The 20,573-nt window shown below is 41.9% G+C and overlaps 1 pseudogene; it reads left to right on the top strand.

Annotated features, from left to right (window-relative positions):
* Nucleotides 1-20,573, top strand: part of LOC138847838 (protein LYRIC pseudogene) — a 408,551-nt pseudogene that overhangs the window by 103,011 nt on the left and 284,967 nt on the right.

Raw genomic sequence — 20,573 nt, 5'->3', positions numbered from 1 at the left:
GAGGGAATGTTTTACACTCTGAAAGGTGTTTGAATGTATGGCTGCTTTTGCATGCATTGGCAGTTTGAATCTGTTGTCCCCAGTAGAATCTATGAGTTATGAGTGGGCCTGAAACTGAAGTTCTCTGGTGATCCTCATATGGTCAAGGGTAGTTGGAGTCACATTCTGATATTGCTACAGTGAATTATCACCTAAATTCCAATAAGGAATGTGCTCAAATAGGCATCTGGCTGATCTTTATTGGAGGCACAACTCCCTTGTTTATCCTGTGTCTACAATCATAGTGTGGTTGCATAATGGATGGATCCCTTTCTGTGTTAGACATGTTAAAACATTTTAAAACAGGTTTAGTGAGGATTATGGAATCAAACCAATCTGTGTTACACTTAGAACCTTGTGTTGGTTTGAGTGGCCCACTTTCAGTATTGGCTGGCCCTCAGAGGGAATGAAACATGTTGCCATAGATCAAATAGTCTGAAGAGTCCTTACAGAACATCTCAGATACCCATATCAATTTCCATAGATCAAATCATGGCTGTCCATGGCTTCTTTTGGTCTGGGATCCAAAACATTCTCACTCTGACTCTAGGAAAACCCTCACCAAAGATTTTCCAGGGCAAAACAGTGGAGGACAAAGTCCTGCCACACTCTTACCAATTTCAGTATCCATGCTCCACTAGCAGGGCTTGTGGACACCTAGCCACCCCCGGATCTGTCCGAAGCAATTCTACCTCCTATGGCTCCATGTCTCCCAACTTCCAGTAAATCAATGTCTCTGGGCATCACAGAACAACCTTCTACTAGCCCTACAGATACCATTGAGAAAGACAAGGGCACCCCCTGTCATTGAAGCAGATGGCAATGTTCAGCCAGCGGCTGTCATGATCTACAATCAGGCATTCAACACTACCAACCTTTTAAATTGAAAACATCATATACCCTCTTCCTTGGAGTAACTGCAGGCACTTTAATTTTATTTGAGACCATTTTCCAAACCCATCATCTAACATAGAGAGACTGTCACCAACACCCCCGACCCTGTTCAATGCTGAAGAGAGATGGAGAATTCTCAAGGCCCACAAATGGACTCAAAAACAGTACCCAGCTTGGACATTCCATCCTGACACATAGGTCCCCCAGGTTGTTCCTAGCCAGGCTCCATACTGGAAAGTTTACCAGCCAGAAGAAAGAGCCCTCCTAGACCACTACTGAGAGATACTCTTGAGGGGTCTCTGGGTGGCATCCAGAAAGCTCACCACACAGCCAAAATTATAACTGTCATCCAGAAGAGTAATGAGGCACCAGGAGATTTTTATGAGTGGCTAGTTGAGGCATTCAGATTTATTCCCCTTTCAACCCTGAAGCCCCAGAAAATGAACAGAAGGTCAGCAGAACTTTTGTGCTCAAAGTGCCCCTGACATTCATCAAAAGCTCCAGAAACTCAAGGGCTTTGCAGGCATGAATGCTACTCAGTTTCTGGAAGTGGCAAGCAAGGTCTATGTTAACTGAGACCAGAATTATGATCCGAGGCAGGTGGCACTTAGCCTGCTACACCCCTCTCCAAGTACCAGAACTCTGTTGCCCTGCACCTATAGTAGCAGGGAGGATCAGAGCAGGGGCCCATTGTGTATCTTTAGTGAGGAGGCTTGTCATGTCTGGTACTCTCATGTTCTGGCCATTGCAGTGTTTGACACAGTATGAGGCACTTGGCAATTTACATGAGATTTGAGTGGGGATTTATTATACTAACTAACACAAAATTAGAAGGCTTAAAAGTTGTTACAAAATTGTGCTGGTGGAAAATGACTGGTAGGAGGTGGAGGCTCATGGGGACTTGGTACCTTGTCCAAAAGGTGACAACAGTGGCTCATCTGGGTCTATAGCACACTTGGTACAGACATGTCTCCTTCAATCATGGCTTGGAAAAATCAGAGTATCCAGCAATAGCAGTTTTAGATTATTTGTGAGTAGTGAGGGTTTGAGGATGCCGACCCTGGATGCTCTTGACAGGGGGAACTTAACTGTAACAGGGCTGGCAGAGCTCCATCATGCCACTGTTGTCTACCACCTCTCCCTCCATGTTCTGTAGCAGTTAGAAGCCACCAGTGTGTCCAGGGTCTGACTAAACTGGTGTTCATTCTCTAGGCAGAAGGCACCATCAGCAGAGTTGGATGATTCTGGATCCAGATATGTGGGAATAGCACTTTTTATGCCCTGCTGATGTGGGACAGCCATCCCCATGTGTGTAGCCCTGATCTCCTATCTCCTGCTGAGACTGATGACAGTTGATCCCTTAGTGCTGCCTATTGTGTGCTGAGACTGCGGTGACTGTTCCTCGCCACCGCTGGAGAATTAGGCAGGCTGCCCACAGCTTACCTTGACCGAGGAGGAGAAGTACGCCACCCACCACTCAGCCTTCCCCAAACCTGGGGGACAATCAGGCATAGTGTGGAGCCCAGTCGAAGCAGGGTCTCACTTTATTGTAAAAGGGAGGTGTATATATAGCTGAGGTACAGAGCAGATGGTATAGAGCAGATGAGCAGATGCGGGCAAGGGGTGGGGTGTTGAGATGCAAAAGGGTCTTAGCCACTCCTATTATACCACCTTAATGATCCTTAGGCAGAAGCGCCCTGGGGCTGGGGTGTTTGCTACCAGGGATTTGAAACTTAAAGACAGATTTTCAAATTTGAGGCAGGCTCAGGAAGTTCCTCTAGGCCTCTCCGGATTCAGCCTCCCCCACACTGAGACTGTGTAAATTTCTCCCATTCCTTAATATGACCCTGTGGGGGTGAGTGAGCATGTACACTTGGTGTGTCTGTGTTTGGATCATGGGTCTTTGGGCAGTCAACACTGACCCCAGTATTGGGCAATGGGGCCTGCAATGACTGCACCAGACAGATGAATCCTGTGAGAGTGGCAATTTAACTGGAGGCCACCCAATGCCAATTGGGTGAGAAGCTGCCTCTTTGTGGACCAGGGAGGTGAGACGTGGACTTTTTCTATTTAGCTTTCCCTCTGACACTTCTATTGGCTAAGTCACCCTTCCAGGTGTCTAGCTCCTGTCATCCACCTGTCTTTAAGGCTGTCTGTGCCTCTGATCAGATGGATAGGAGCTCTGTAAGGGGAAGTGTATTGTGATTCTTTGGAGATGTGTGATGTTGAGAGATTTTTCTGCCAACTTCAAAGAGGGCTGGCCTCTGACAGCTGGTGGCTGTGGAGTTTCAAATGATGAGCTGAGGCACAGCCATCTTCATTTGAGAGAGTTGCTGGATAGCTCCAACCAGTGCTTTTTATTATTTAATCTAGTGTTCAACTAGTAACATAACAATTAGGAATGCACAGCCAGAATAATCACTGTAGAAAAATAACAAGCAGGCACAAACAAGAGAGATAAGTATCGTCTGACAGATGTAGAGCTTTTTGGGGGTGAGAGAATGCAAGATTCTCTCCGTCTCTCTCTAACTCTGTCTCTTTCTCTTCCCACAACCATGCCTCTAAAATAATTAAGTAAGGGCCAGAGCTTAGTACAGTGGGTTAAGTCACTATCTACATTGCTGGAATCCCATATGGATGTCCATCCAATCCTGTACAGCTCCCTGATTATGCAGCTAGGAAAGTGGCAGAGAATGGCCTGTGTCCTTGAGCCCCTGCAACCATATGGGAGACCTAGAGGAAGTTTCTGTTCCTGGCTCTTGGTTCAGCCTGGCTCAGCCTCACCTATTGCAACCTTTTGGGGAGTGAACAATTACATAATCATCTCTCTCTCTCTGTCTCTCTCTCTGACTTTCAAATAAATAAGTAAATATTTTTAAAAGGCCACAAATGTTTTACATTTGTTTGATGTTGCTTTTCCTTTCTTTTTGTTATGGTTGTATTTTATTTGTAAAGCAGAGCTGAGAGAGAGAGAGAAGAGCAGAGCAGATAAGAGAAAAGAAGCAAAGCTTGGAGAAGAGAGGGGAGGGGAGGGAAGGAGAGGGAAGGGGAGAAGAGGTGAGGAGAGGGGAGGGGAGCAGAGGGGAGGGGAGGGGAGGGGAGCAGAGGGGAGGGGAGGGGAGGGGAGGAGAGGAGAGACCTCCAACTTCTGGTTTATTGCCCCAAATGGTCTCAATGGCTGGGGCTGTCTAAGGCTGAAGCCAGGAGCCTGGAACCACATCTGGATTTCCCAGTGGGTTTGCAGGGGGCCACGTACTTGGGCCATCCTCTGCAGCACTCTCAGAAGCATTAGCAGGAAGCTGGATTAGAAGTGAGGGAGTAGGCACCCAAACCAGTTCTCATAGAGGATACCAGCATCACAGATAGCAGCTTAACCCATTGTGCCACAATGCCAGTGCTTTGATGTTGTGTTTTCTTAACTATAATCCATGAGTATCATTTTCTTTATGGACCACCATAAAAATGTTTCTATGTTTTGTTTTATTGAATATAAAATGTATTCTATTAATATAGAAATAATTATTTTAAAGTCTTGACTTATCTCACATGTGTTGATTTTGTGATATTCTCCATTATAATCGTAATCATTACAATCAACTTCATAGAGACAAATTTGACCATTTCAAACAATATTTTGTGGCCATTTACATTTCAAGCATCCTGTCTTACTGACAATTTGTCTTATGATTAACTGTTTTTATAGAATAAAAATTTATTATCCTATCAAGTTTAGAGTTTTTGCCTTATAAACCACTTTTCCTAAATGACTTTCTATTTTTTAAAAGTATTCATGCTGCCTACTGCTTTTGTCATTTATTTTTCAATGAAAACTATGGATAAGAGTGACAATTGAAAACCAGAAAGATTGTGAATGGGAGAGAGGAGGCTTGTATTTGGGGATTTAAACCATGGAAATGGCCTCATGAATAATGGACAACCTTACTGTGTTAATCAAGTTAAACTATGTTCCATAATCTGTATATATGAAAAACATGAAACTTGCATACCTTAAATACAGCTGAAAATTCCAAGTTTCCAGAAGAATTATTTATTTAGCCTAGATTATTACTTCAGCACCAGTGGTCATTTAAATGGAAAGTCATTGAATAAAATTTACACCTAAATTAACACAATAAGGTCTTGTACCTAAATACCATTATTTCTAGAGTGGCTTTCAGGGCACGGAAGTTTTAATCATTATGATACCCAATTTTCTAATAATGTGCTATAAGTGTTTGGCTCTGGATAAAGATAAATATTTTTCTGTTGTAGAATTTCATAGCTGGAAGATACACTGAATGACCAGATGTAACGTCAAAATAATCTGGGGTTGGGCCGGTGCCACGACTCACTTGGCTAATCCTCCACCTGCGTTGCCAGTACTCTGGTTCTATTCCCAGTTGGGGTGCCACATTCTGTCCCGGTTGTTCCACTTCCAGTCCAGGTCTTTGCTGTGGCCCAGGAAGGTAGTAAAGGATGGCCCAAGTGCTTGGGCCCTGCATCCACATGGAAGACCAGGAGGAAGCACCTGGCTACTGGCTTTGGATTGGCACAGCGTGCTGGCCATAGTGGCCATTTGGGGGGTGAACCAATGGAAAAGGAAGACCTTTCTCTCTGTCTCTGTCTCTCTCTCTCCCAACTCTGCCTGTCCAAAAAAAAAAAAAATCTGGGGTTGGTTTTAAGCCACTGCTTGCAATGCAGGTATCCCATATCTGAGTGTCAGTTTGAGTTCTAGATCATGTGTTTCCAATACAACTCCCTAGTAATGTTCCCAGAAAGGTAGAAGATGGCCCATATGGTTGAGCTCCTGCCACCCATGTGGGAGACCTGGATGGAGTTCCATAATCCTGGCTTTGACCTGGAGAAATGCTAGCCATTGTGGCCATTTGGGTAGTCAATTAGCAGATGGAAGAGAGATTTCTCTCTTGTTCTGTCTTTCCATTTAAAATTTATCATACTTCATAAGTGTGTTAGTATATTTGTGTCCTTTTTTTTCTTTTTTTTTAACTTTTATGTAATGAATATAAATTTCCAAAGTACAGCTTATGGACCACAATGGCTTCCCCCCCATAACGTCCCTCCCACCTGCAACCCTCCCCTCTCCCACTCCCTCTCCCCTTCCATGCACATCAAGATTCATTTTTGATTCTCTTTATATACAGAAGATCAGTTTAGCATACATTAAGTAAAGATTTCAACAGTTTGCTCCCACACAGAAACATAAAGTGAAAAATAATAGATGATTTTTTAAATGATGATGAAATCAGATCAGACCTATTGTCATGTTTAATCCCGGTGAGAGTCAAGTTGGGAATTGATAATTTCTTCTTCTTCTTTTTTTTTTTTTACAGAAGATCAGTTTAGCATACATTAAGTAAAGCTTTCAACAGTTTGCACCCCCATAGATACACAGAGTGAAATATACTGTTTGAGTACTCGTTATAGCATTAAATCTCAATGTACAGCACATTAAGGACAGAGATCCTACATGAGGAGTAAGTGCACAGTGACTCCTGTTGTTGACTTTACAAATTGACACTCTTGTTTATGGCCTCAGTAATCTCCCCATGCTCCAGTCATGAGTTTCCAAGGCTATGGAAGCCCCTTGAGTTCTCCGACTCTTATCTTGTTTAGACAAGGTCATATTCAAAGTGGAGGTTCTCTCCTCCCTTCAGAGAAAGGTACCTCCTTCTTTGAAGACCTGTTCTTTCCACTGGGATCTCACTCACAGAGATCTTTCATTTAGGGTTTGTGTGTTTTTTTTTTTTTTTTTTTTTTTTTTTTTTTTTTGCCAGAGTGTTTTGGCTTTCCATGCCTGAAATACTCTCATGGGCTTTTCAGCCAGATCCGAATGCCTTTAGGGCTGATTCTGAGGCCAGAGTGCTGTTTAGGACATCCGCCATTCTATGACTCTGCTGAGTATCTCGCTTCCCCTGTTGTATCACTCTCCCCTTTATTTATTCTATTGGTTAGTATTAGCAGGTACTAGACTTGTTTATGTGCTCCCTTTGACTCTTAGTCCTTTCATTATGATCAATTGTGAACTGAAATTGATCACTTGGACTAGTGAGATGGCATTGGTACATGCCACCTTGATGGGATTAAATTGGAGTCCCCTGGTATGTTTCTAACTCTACCATTTGGGGCAAGTCAGCCTGAGCATGTCCCAAATTGTACATCTCTTCCCTCTCTTATTCCCACTCTTATGTTTAACAGGGATCACATTTCAGTTAAATTTCAACACTTAAGATTAACTGTGTATTAATTACAGAATTAAACCAGTCATATTAAGTAGAACAGACAAAAAAAACTACTAAGAGGGATAATGTATTAAGTTGTTCATTAACAGTCAGGGCTATGCTGATCAAGTCACCTGTCGCTCCCCCTCTTCGTGGAGGAACGATGCTAAGCCCTGCCTAGGCTTCATATCCGAGTCACGGCACCATTATGTCGCTCCCCCTCTTCGTGGAGGAACGACACAGGACCCTGTATTGTTCTTTTGTCTGCTCGGCCCTTCCCGGGTTTGCTGCTGGTTCTTCCCGGGTTGGCTGCTGGTCCTTCCCGGGTTGGCTTCCGACCCTTCCACCTCCGTGGAAGGGCAGTTCCCCCTGGCCACTTTCCCCACTTCCGCAGGGGAGCGGCACACCACCGGCCGGCTCTCTCGGGGGCTGCACAGGTGTTCCTTCAGGTAGATGTTCCCCTTAGATGTTTCTGGTGCATGCCGTCTCTCTCCTCCTTTAGAGTCCTCCTCCGCCAATCCTAACTCGGCTGCCCACACGCCGAGTACGCTGCTCTCCTCCAATCAGGAGCAGGATCAGCTCCTGGAGGTCATCACTCAAGTTGGCAAGAGGCAGCTGCATAGAAGCTGTTTTCTCCTCTCCCAGCGCCATATTGTGGGAGAGCAGATACATAGAATAAGTCTTAATTCCAGTAACTTAGTCCAGTCCGGGTTGCTCCCCACAGATTCCCCTTTCTTTTTATTTTTTGGTGTTGATACACGCCTGTCTTCGGTGTCCCCCGGCACACACTCTGCTCTGCTTGCTAGAGTTGCCCACAGGTGCTTGCAAGTCCTATCAATCAGGCAAACCGAATCCGGGTCCTCTCTTCGCCATGTTGTGAGGAGGTTTTTAGGCGCTGATGCGTGCCTGTGTTTGGTGCCCTGCAGCGCATGCTCTACTCTGCTAGAACTGCCTGCAGGTGCTTACAAGTCCTATCAGGCAAACCGAACCCAAGCCTTCTCATTGCCGTATTGTGGGGAGACTTATTGGTGTTAAATCATGCCTGTCTTCGGTGACCTGCGGTGCATAAGCTGCTAGCCACCCGCAGGTGCTTATCGTCCTAATCAGGCAGACCGAATCCAAGCTCTCTCATTGCTGTGTTGTGGGGAGGCCTTTCTCTATTTCTCTATCTCCGGGCATTCCTATTTCTCCTATTTTACTTCTATCTGCCAGCATTCCTATTTCTCTCATTTTACTTCTAAACTTCTGTTTCTCTTATCCCTGCGGCTTCCCAGCGCCCGCCCCGAGGCTGCTTCTCGGCACCTCACCCCACGGCAGCTTCACGGCTCTGTGCGGCTTCCCGGCGCCTCGCCCCGCCGGTGCCCACCCCACGGCGGGCTCCCGGCTCTGCACGGCTCGGCTTCGCGCGCACACTCCGCGGTCTCCACGCACTTTGCGCCCGCACCACGGCCTCGCGCCAGCCCCACGTTCCCTATCTATTCACACCCCGTGCTCTCTCTGCACGCGGCGGCTTCCGCGAGTCACACAGCCCCAGCTCACATTTCCGCCACTAGTATTCAATCTAAGTTCCCGGGGCTAACCTGGCGAATTCAACCTAGCTCACGCATCTGCGCCTTTCGGTCTGGCTTCCCGTCCTTTGCTCCCTGGGCTAATCTGACGGATTCCAACCTGGCGGCCCACGTCACTGCCTCTGGTTCCAGATTTTCGCCTTTTGCCCCCCGGGCTGACTTAAAGAATTCCAAACTGGCTTACGTCTCCGCCTCGGCCTGCCCCCCGCGGCTTCAATTTCCCTAACATTTTTCTCTACCCGGTATGTTTCCCTAAGTTTTCTTCCAACAATATTCCTCCCTCATTTCTCCTGGCTTCTCCCCACAGTCCGTATCCAAGTCTGTTTGTTCTAGCTTTCACTTTCGTTTTCGACCTTAGAGATTTCTCCCAGCTTCCCCCCATAGTCCGTATCTGAGTCTAAGTTTCTTCTTGCTTTCACTTTAAATCCTAACTTCTTTCCCACAGTCCGTATCCGAGTCTATGCCTAGGTTTTCGATAGCTTCTTCCGGCACCTTTTCTGTCCGGCTTTTCCCTAGGCTCTTTGCTAGTCTCTCTCTCCGGTATTTTCCACTTCTTCCCATTTCTTCCCTCCTAAGTTTCCTATCCGAGTCACGGCACCATTATGTCGCTCCCCCTCTTCATGGAGGAACGACACTAAGCCCTGCCTAGGCTTCATATCCGAGTCATGGCACCATTATGTCACTCCCCCTCTTCGTAGAGGAATGACACTAAGCCCTGCCTAGGCTTCATATCCGAGTCACGGCACCATTATGTCGCTCCCCCTCTTTGTGGAGGAACGACACAGGACCCTGTATTGTTCTTTTGTCTGCTCGGCCCTTCCCGGGTTTGCTGCTGGTTCTTCCCGGGTTGGCTGCTGGTCCTTCCCGGGTTGGCTTCCGACCCTTCCACCTCCGTGGAAGGGCAGTTCCCCCTGGCCACTTTCCCCACTTCCGCAGGGGAGCGGCACACCACCGGCCGGCTCTCTCGGGGGCTGCACAGGTGTTCCTTCAGGTAGATGTTCCCCTTAGATGTTTCTGGTGCATGCCGTCTCTCTCCTCCTTTAGAGTCCTCCTCCGCCAATCCTAACTTGGCTGCCCACATGCCGAGTATGCTGCTCTCCTCCAATCAGGAGCAGGATCAGCTCCTGGAGGTCATCACTCAAGTTGGCAAGAGGCAGCTGCGTAGAAGCTGTTTTCTCCTCTCCCAGCGCCATATTGTGGGAGAGCAGATGCATAGAATAAGTCTTAATTCCAGTAACTTAGTCCAATCCGGGTTGCTCCCCACAGTCACCGTTTCTCATAGTGTCCATTTCACTTCAGGAGGTTTCCTTTTTGGTGTTCAGTCAGTTGTCACCAATCAGGGAGAACATATGGTACTTGTCCCTTTGGGACTAGCTTATTTCGCTCAGCATGATGTGTTCCAGATTCCTCCATTTTGTTGCAAATGACTGGATTTCATTGTTTCTTACTGCGGTATAGTATTCTAAAGAGTACATATCCCATAATTTCTTTATCCAGTCTACCGTTGATGGGCATTTAGGTTGGTTCCAGGTCTTGGCTATTGTGAATTGTGCTGCAATAAACATTAGGGTGCAGACTGCTTTTTTGTTTGCCAATTTAAATTCCTTTGGGTAAATCCCAAGGAGTGGGATGGCTGGGTCGAACGGTAGGGTTATCTTCAGGTTTCTGAGGAATCTCCAGACTGACTTCCATAGTGGCTTGACCAGTTTGCATTCCCACCAACAGTGGGTTAGTGTCCCTTTTTCCCCAGATCCTCGACAGCATCTGTTGTTGGTAGATTTCTGTATGTGAGCCATTCTAACCGGGGTGAGGTGAAACCTCATTGTGGTTTTGATTTGCATTTCCCTGATTGCTAGTGATCTTGAACATTTTTTTCATGTGCCTGTTGGCCATTTGGATTTCCTCTTTTGAAAAATGTCTATTGAGGTCCTTGGCCCATCTCTTAATTGGGTTGTTGGTTTTGTTTTTGTGGAGTTTCTTGATCTCTTTGTAGATTCTGGTTATTAACCCTTTATCTGTTGCATAGTTTGCAAATATTTTTTCCCATTCTGTCGGTTGTCTCTTCACTCTCCTGACTGTTTCTTTTGCAGTACAGAAACTTCTCAATTTGATGCAATCCCAATAGTTGATTTTGGCTTTGACTGCCTGTGCCTCCTGGGTCTGTTCCAGAAATTCTTTGCCTGTGCCAATATCTTGAAGGGTTTCTCCAATGTTCTCTAGTAACTTGATGGTGTCAGGTCGTAGATTTAGGTCTTTAATCCACGTTCAGTGGATTTTTGTGTAAGGTGTAAGGTAGGGGTCTTGCTTCCTGATTCTGCAGGTGGAAATCCAGTTTTCCCAGCACCATTTATTGAATAGACTGTCCTTGCTCCAGGAATTGGTTTTAGATCCTTGCTCAAATATAAGTTGGCTGTAGATGTTTGTGTTGATTTCTGGTGCTTCAATTCTGTTCCATTGGTCTATCCATCTGTTTCTGTACCAGTACCATGCTGTTTTGATTACAACTGCCCTGTAGTATGTCCTGAAATCTGGTATTGTGATGCCTCTGGCTTTGTTTTTGTTGTACAAGATTGCTTTAGCTATTCGAGGTCTCTTGTGCCTCCATATGAATTTCAGCATCATTTTTTCTAGATCTGAGAAGAATGTCTTTGATATCTTGATTGGGATTGCATTGAATCTATAAATTGCTTTTGGGAGAATGGACATTTTGATGATATTGATTCTTCCAATCCATGAGCATGGAAGATTTTTCCATTTTTTGGTATCCTCTTCTATTTCTTTCTTTAAGGTTTTGTAATTCTCATCGTAGAGATCTTGAACGTCCTTGGTTAAGTTTATTCCAAGGTATTTGATTGTTTTTGTAGCTATTGTGAATGGGATTGATCTTAGCAGTTCTTTCTCAGCCATGGCATTGCCTGCGTATACAAAGGCTGTTGATTTTTGTGCACTGATTTTATATCCTGCCACTTTGCCAAACTCCTCTATGAGTTCCAATAGTCTCTTAGTAGAGTTCTTTGGATCCTCTAAGTACAGAATCATATCGTCTGCAAAGAGGGATAGTTTGACTTCTTCCTTCTCAATTTGTATTCCTTTGATTTCTTTTTCTTGTCTGATGGCTCTGGCTAAAACTTCCAGAACTATGTTAAATAGAAGTGGTGAGAGTGGGCATCCCTGTCTGGTGCCAGATCTCAGTGGAAATGCTTCCAACTTTTCCCCATTCAATAGGATGCTGGCTGTGGGCTTTTCATAAATTGCTTTGATTATATTGAGGAATGTTTCTTCTATACCCAATTTGCTTAGAGTTTTCATCATGAAAGGGTGTTGAATCTTATCGAATGCTTTCTCTGCATCTATTGAGATAATCATATGGTTTTTCTTCTGCAGTCTGTTAATGTGGTGAATCACATTGATTGATTTGCAAATGTTGAACCATCCCTGCATACAAGGGATAAATCCCACTTGGTCTGGGTGGATGATTTTTCTGATGTGTTGTTGTATTCTATTGGCGAGAATTTTATTGAGGATTTTTGCATCTATGTTCATCAGGGATATTGGTCTATAATTTTCTTTCAGTGCTGCATCTTTCTCTGGCTTAGGGAGTAAGGTGATGCTGGCTTCATAGAAAGAATTTGGGAGGATTCCATCTTTTTCGATTGTTCTGAATAGTTTAAGAAGAAATGGAATTAGTTCTTCTTTAAATGTCTGGTAGAATTCAGCAGTGAATCCATCTGGTCCTGGGCTTTTCTTTGTTGGGAGGGCCTTTATTACTGTTTCAATTTCTGTTTCAGTTATGGGTCTATTTAGGTTTTCTATGTCTTCATGGTTCAATTTAGGTAGATTGCATGTGTCCAGGAATCTATCCATTTCTGATAGATTTTCTTGTTTGCTGGCATACAAGTCCTTGTAGTAATTTCTGATGATTCTTTTTATTTCTGTAGTGTCTGTTGTTATGTTTCCTTTTTCATCTCTGATTTTATTGATTTGGGTCTTTTCTCTTCTTTTTTTAGTTAGCTGGGCCAATGGGGTATCAATTTTGTTTATTTTTTCAAAAAACCAGCTCTTCACTTGGCTGATTTTTTGTAATGTTTTTTTGGATTCAATCCTGTTAATTTCTTCTCTGATTTTAATTATTTCTCTTCTCCTACTAGATTTGGGTCTGGTTTGCTGCAGTTTTTCTAGGTCATTGAGATGTGCTGAAAGCTCATTTATTTGGTGCCTTTCCAATTTCTTGATAAAGGCCCCTATTGCTATAAACTTGCCTCTCAATACTGCTTTTGCCGTATCCCATAGTTTTGATATGTTGTGTTGTTATCCTCATTTACTTCCAGAAAGTTTCTGATTTCTCTTTTGATTTCTTGAATGACCCAGTGTTCATTCAGGAGCATGTTGTTCAGTCTCCATGTGTTTGCATACTTTCTGGGGTTTCCTGAGTTGCTAATTTCCAGCTTCATTCCACTGTGGTGTGAGAAGCTGCATGGTATGATTCTAATTCTTTTGAATTTGCTGAGACTTGCTTTATGGCCTAGTATGTGATCAATCCTAGAGAAGGTTCCATGCACTGCTGAGAAGAATGTGAAGTCTTTCGATGTAGGATTGAAAGTTCTGTAGATATCTGTTAGATCCATTTGGGCAATAGTGTCGATTAAATCTGCTGTTTCCTTGTTGATCTTCTGTCTGGATGATCTATCTATTTCTGTGATTTGAGTATTGAAGTCCCCCAGTAATATTGTATTGGAATCTAAGTCTCCCTTTAAGTCCCTTAACATGTCTTTTAAATAGACCGGTGCCCTGTAATTAGGTACATATACATTTATAATAGTTACATCTTCCTGTTGAATTGAACCCTTAATCATTATATAGTGTCCCTCTTTGTGTCTCTTAATAGTTTTTGTATTAAATTTTATTTTGTCTGATATTAATATGGCTACACCTGCTTTTTTTTGGTTTCTGTTGGCATGAAATATATTTTTCCAACCTTTCACTTTCAGACTGCATGCATCTTTGTTAGAGAGATGTGTTTCTTGTAGGCAACAAATAGTTGGGTGTTGTTCCTTAAGCCAGTCAGCCAGTCTGTGTCTTTTAACTGGACAGTTCAGGCCATTCACATTTAATGTGACTATTGATACATAGTGACTTTGCCCTGCCATTTTCCCAGAGATATTTTCTAGTATATGCTTTGAGTTTCCCATGCTCTTTTACTGGTAGGTGTATATTTGTGTCCTTTAAACCACATTAAAGACATGGCTATTATTTTACAGAAAAAAATAAAATTTGTAAATGCCTTTTTCAAGTGGAATTTTAAAAAAAGATTCTCATTTAGTACATCTGTGTGAGAGATGCTTTATGTTTTCAAATTTTTCTTTCTGTAGTTTCAGATAATGTGAAAACCCTCGTTCCCATGCATTTTCCTCATCAGTGGCTAGTATAAGTTTTTAATGTTATGGGGTGATTTTATTAAAAACATTACACTGTACAAGCATATTTTGCATTTACAGAGTGTTTTATTTCTAGATTTTGAACATGTATTCTATTCCATTGCTTCAGCTTGCTTCTGTGTTGTCACCATTGCTGAATAATCTTGTCTAACTCTGTACATTCTTAGTTTCCTCTCAAATCTGTTTGATTTATGTTCATTCTTATATTACCTTCCTTTATGTACCACTCTTGTATTACCTGTTTAATTTAATTTAATTTTTTCTTCTCTAATTCATTTTTACTGAATTCTAATTCTTTTTCTTTTGGGTATTTACATAGTAATCCAATTATTATTCATACTTGAATTGTTCTGATTCTGAAAAAAATTGTTCTTTTTCAATATAATATTTATGTCAGATCATTTTAATGCTATATATATATTTTTGTTGTTTAGTAATAATGTCTTTCATGTGTCTTCACTTTGCTTTTTTATTCTCTGTTGCTCTGTGTGTGAATTGCAACTGTGCCTATTCCATGTTCATGTTGGAGCACAATGCTCTATGCTGTTTTATGGGGAGGCTTCTGTGTAGGTTGTTAGGAGACAGGCAGGGAAGAATCTTCTGGCATCATATTTTAAAGTTTCGTATGAGCTTATGAATTGTACTAAAACATGGCTTTTCTCTATTTTCTGGAAGCTTCCTTTCTGCTATTTTTTCATCATAGGTTAGAACTTTCTCTTTACCTTGATTTTAGTTTTGCCAACATTCACATTGGATTCTCCTCCCAGTGGAGCTTCCTCATTGTAGATCTCTGCTCAGAAACAAGTGTATGTGCTTATGACTTTTGTGAGTTACTTCTTCCTAGGCCCCACCAGCATCAATGAACCTTACAGAAAACCTGCTACTCTTTAACACATCTTAGCTGATTTCAGCTTTTCTCTTAAAGGCATCCCACCAAATTTCTCCTCAGGATGAAGACTTCACTTTTCTTGGGAATTTTGGATCTTGGATACTTCTTACTTAAAAAAAAAAAAAGAATTGTGGTTATGTGTATTGGCCATATACATATTTAGTCCCTTTGAGGATCTATTTACTGACATAGAAAAACCACTTTGAAATAATGATCTTGATACCACCCTCCACATATTCTACTATGGCCCCAGCCTCATCAGGTTTTCCTTCATGGGAAATAAACTAAAAATTCAGGCAGGGACTCATGGTTTATTAATAAAATAATGCCTTCAAAGACTCAGTGGGCCTTGTGGCACTTTGGCTCCAAAGAGTATCTTGTTACAAGTCATTTTCATGACAGACACAAGCCATCTTTTTATTACTTCTCTCCTGGTCATGATACTTCATCTCAAATTAATGGAAATGCCCTTAGCACAGTGGAAAAATGATAGTAAGAAATATTTCCTTCAATGTGGTCTTTAAACTAGAGCACACTATTTTCTTTAAAATTCTTACTCAGTTTTTATATCAAAGTCTCATGAAATTGATTGCTTCATGCTTGGGGTTTGAGAGCAAATTTTCCCATCCTAGAAATCATGACATTGCTGAACACTATTTTTTTTTACTATTATTTAATGGAATCATCTGCTTTCACACTATTTCTATCTACTAAATAAAAATTTTACCAAATATTTGACCCTGCATAGAAAAATCTTTTTGTTTTAATCCTCTGAAATTAGTTTCCTTATTAATCATCACGTTTCAAGAGTTGTTTTGTCTTTGCTAACCTTTCTTTTCAAGGTACTCATTCATGATATTCTTTGCTGGACAGGGGAAAGGAGGTCCTGTGTGGGTAATAAGTCACATCTGGAATATCAGAGACATGGTAACATCAAAGTATGCATGTTCTACAAACCATTTGAAGAGTAGCTGATTTGACATGCAACAGATTAACACACCATTTGGGATGTCACATACAACCGCAGAGTGCTGGGGATAAGTCCCACCTCTGCTTCTCCTCCATTTTCATACCAATTCTAGTGGGAGGCAGATGATGACCATACTCGGCCTCCCCTCATGGTCATCGTGTTTCCCTTTTTTCTCTCTGATCTTTTCCTTCTCTGCCTCTTCTCATCTTTCTCGCTGGGCGCTCTTCCTAACCAGGCCCACGCCTTTCTTCTTCTGCCCACGGTGCTCCATTTCTCTCTGCCTGCCGCCGACACTGCTGCACAGCTGGTGTCGGTGCCTCGCTTTTTCCCTGACGTCGTTCCTGCAGCTTATGGCCCAGGCCGCCTTGGGTCTTTCTGCTCAAGGTTACCACATCCCTCTTTAAAAATTCTGCCAAGAAAGAGAAGACGCTTTACCCGACTCTTGGGCCGTTATCTCACGGCGAACTTTCTGACCAAGTATACAGCTACCCAGATGGCCTTGAAGTGCTGTATAGAGAGCAGTTCCACTTCAACTTGGGAACCTAGCTGATGAGAGGGGGTTCCATCTCCTAACTTGTCCATGTGCATTGACTGAAAGCTGGAAGAGCAGAAGAGGTGTCCTCCAGGCACTCCAGTAATGGAATACTGGTGTCCCAAATGATGGCTTAACTCGCTGGACCACAGCACCCTTTCCCCAAAGTAATGCCTTCATGGCTTCCTTGGTGTGACCTGAACTAATTTTGGAAAGTAAACTTGACCTGAATCTGGAAAAAAAAGAAGAAGAAGAAGAAGATGATGATGACTGAAATATTTTGATGATGCCAGCCACATGGGAGTCCCAGATGGAATTTGTTGGTCTTGGGTTTAGACTAGCACAGGCCTGGCTGTTGCAAGTATTTGGTAAATAATCCAGAGGATGGAAGACAGCTCTCTTTGCTGCTCTTTCAAATAAACAAATATAAAAATATTTTTAAGGTTCATAAAATAAAAATTAAATATATGATTTTATTTTGGTGCAGTAACAATTTGGAATTCATAAAATGCATTTTTAGCTTACACACTTTCCATATATTAAAAAAATGTCTTTTTTGCCAAAAAACTATACCAAAGTAAACTCATACTTTTAAGTCTCTTTCCATGTACTTTCCAAATCTCCCCATGTTTCACCAACTGCAATGTAGGGCAGCCACAACTGATGTTCCCATCCAGGCAGTAGACTTACATTCTGAGTATTTATGGAGCCTGAAAATAAATTTTGATGCAATTTTAATATAGAACAAGAGTGAAAAGTTTGGAATACAGTGAGAGTGGACATGAGTTTTAAGTACTCTTTTTCTTTAGGTTTTTTTTTTTTTTTGACAGGCAGAGTGGACGGTGAGAGAGAGAGAGAGAGACAGAGAGACAGAGAGAAAGGTCTTCCTTTTGCTGTTGGTTCACCCTCCCATGGCCGCCATGGCTGGCGCACTGCAGCTGGTGCATCGTGCTGATCCAAAGCCAGGTGCTTCCTTGTGCTCTCCCATGTGGGTGTGGGGCCCAAGCACTTGGGCCATCCTCCACTGCACTACTGCGCCATAGCAGAGAGCTGGCCTAGAAGAGGGTCAACTGGGACAGAATCTGGCGCCCTGACTGGGACAAGAACCTGGTGTGCTGGCACCGCAGGCAGAGGATTAGCCTATTGAGCCACAGCGCTGGCTTCTTTAGGGTTTTAAGCTAGTTGACTGAATAACAAAAAAGTAAAGTTTAGACAAATATTCTTCTTAAGTGTTTTTATTGAGTTTTAGAAATCCTGATTAAAACCACTTGCTAGTTAAATATCTTCATTGTCCCAACTTGGAGAAATGAATGTCTAGGTTATACTCCCATGCAGTGTTGGTTAATAGTTTCTGTAATACCTTTCAAAAAGATTATTGACTACATTTTGCCCTATTTGAAAAATTAAATCAATGAAAATGAAAGATAAATTATGTATGTGGGGATTATCCATAAGAACACCTGTAAAATTTATGATCTGCAACCTCAGTGTGCAAAGTTTTCCTCATTTAGACTGTTTAGCCTTGGCTTTCTTTCCCCTTTATTATGATACATCAGTGTGAATCTTAGAGATTGTCATGCTTTCTCTTGTCCAATGAAAGCTGGGTTAAATTAGCACTTCTCTACATAAGATTCTAGATTCCTGAGTGCTTATTAAGCTAGTTATGGGGGTCTGTGTGCTTGAGTCACAATTTGAAAGAAAATAATTGGTAACTAAAATGTTAACATTATTGTCATTAGCAGTATTACTAAGTATTTTCTTTTTATCTTATTGTTCATTTTATTCTTATTGGCTTTTGATGTTTTGAAAATTTACAGCATAAAACTGGGAAACTATGGACTGTTGTGCATTTGAAGGTCTATATATTTATTTTAAATTTCACGTCAGTGAACAGTGCTAGTATTTCCTTTGCTTTGTTTTTAAGTACAATCAAATCACACAGGGAAGTGACAGCTCGAAATACATGTACCTGAGTGTAGACAGGCAATCTAAACAGTAAAGTTGGGCACTCTGGGTTTATTGGTAAACAGTGCCAAGTCTATGAGGGAATGGATAACAAACATCTTTAGCTTCCAATCAGTGAAATTTCTGTTTAAAAGTCCAAAATTTGGGGATTGGCATAGTGGTGTGGTGGTTAATGTTGCTGCTTGTAATGCTGGCATCCCATATGGGCACTGGGTTGAATCCCAGCTGCTCCACTTCTGATCCAGCTCCCTGCTAATAGACCTAGGAAAGTGGTGGAAGATTGCTTAAGTACTTGATCCCCTGCATCCACATGGGAGACCCAGAAGCCTCTGGCTCCTGGCTTCAGATTAGCCCATTTCCAGCCATTATGACCATTTGGGAGTGAACCAGTAGATGGAAGATATCTCTCTCTCTCTTCTTCTCTACCTTTGCCTTTCAAATAAATAAATACATCTTTAGGGAAAAAAGTCTGGAAATGAACAAGTGCAGATGTGCTGTGTTATTTATTTTTAGTCATAATGTACAACCTTAAAATAAGTAAGAAAGGACTCTGAATCCTGGATGGTACAGAAAGAACATGGGATTCATAGGAGATTGCTTAGCCTGAACAAGGGCACATTGAGAAGATTTTGGAAATATGGAATTAAAAGATAAGTATTCTTGCAAAAATATTTAAATCCAGGTATAGTTTTTACAGTCCATATTTTCTATCAATTTTTAAGACTCATCATGTCATCCTAGAGTTCCTCATGAAAACACAGTATTATATTTTTCTAATATAAGAATATTCTATGAGCATCACAGATACCTGATTTCATGAATATTTATTGTAATTTTTCCACATGTCAGACATGTCCTAGAAACAAAGTGGGGAAGTGACTGGGTCTTTCCTTTGCCCATTCCTTTCATTTAGTCTTGGGCACTCCCTTTAATATTTCATTGACCTACTGGAAACAAAGGCCAGTTGCCCCAAACTCACCTCATTGTCATCTTTTTCTCTGGATTCTCTTATGTTGTCCTTGAATGTTTTACTCTAGAGCCTGAAAATCCTTCAGAAATGTAGTTTTAAAGCTAAGTTTTACAGGCTTCAGTTAAACATGTTTCACTGGAAGATAATATATCTATGCAGTATGTGAATCACATACTGCATTGCCAGAAGAGTGGGTCTGCCAGATAAAATGCAAGACACACTAATACTGTGTGGAACATCATCAAACCAAAAATAACATTGCTTAGCAGAAATTCAAATTTAACTATGGGCTTCATCTTTCTAAATCTGACCACTTTGTTCAAACGACATATAAAAGCTTTTCAAATTAACTAATGAATTGTTGACAAACTGCTGCTTATACTGTATCATGATTAGTCCCCTTTTAACCTAGGGTGTGAGGATATTTTGATATTTGCACTTCCATCAACCAGTTATCTATCAGTCCAATTAGTTATACTTACTATTGTGAAGTCTATATATGTATAGGCTTCACAAAATACTTTTTAAATACAGTTCTATCTGTATTACCACAGTAACATTTTAGGGAAGAGAAAAACTTCCCTTGTCAGCTGTGGCTATTAGTAATTTCAAACTATAGTTTCTAGTTGAAAGACAGGCTCAATGCTTCTATAACAATAATCACTTCTTTATCTTTTCTCGAGTGGCCACAGCTCAAGCACCATGATTCCAAAGGGTAGGATTCCTTGCGTGATGAGACTAGATTGATCACACTATTTGACAAAGTAATTTCATTTCTAGAAGTTTATTCTAAGGAAACAAAAGGAATAGACCACAAAGACATCTGCACAGGGTGTTATTTACAGTGTTTCTTGTAATAGCAATCAATCAACAAATAAATAGAAAAACAGAGGACAACATTCACAATGCCATCAGAAATGATTAGCTAAGTCAGTGATGGCACATGCAACCAGATTTGTCTCCTAACTAGATCTTACCATTTATTCTTATGCAGCTACTATCCAGTCTCAACAAGATAAATGAACTTTCTAAAACAGCAGAGACTAACAAGAGACCTTAGGGCTTAAAAAAT

Source organism: Oryctolagus cuniculus (assembly GCF_964237555.1).
Source record: "Oryctolagus cuniculus chromosome 17 unlocalized genomic scaffold, mOryCun1.1 SUPER_17_unloc_1, whole genome shotgun sequence".
Classification (NCBI taxonomy): Eukaryota; Metazoa; Chordata; class Mammalia; order Lagomorpha; family Leporidae; genus Oryctolagus; species Oryctolagus cuniculus.
This window is presented reverse-complemented; position numbering and strand designations above follow the sequence as displayed.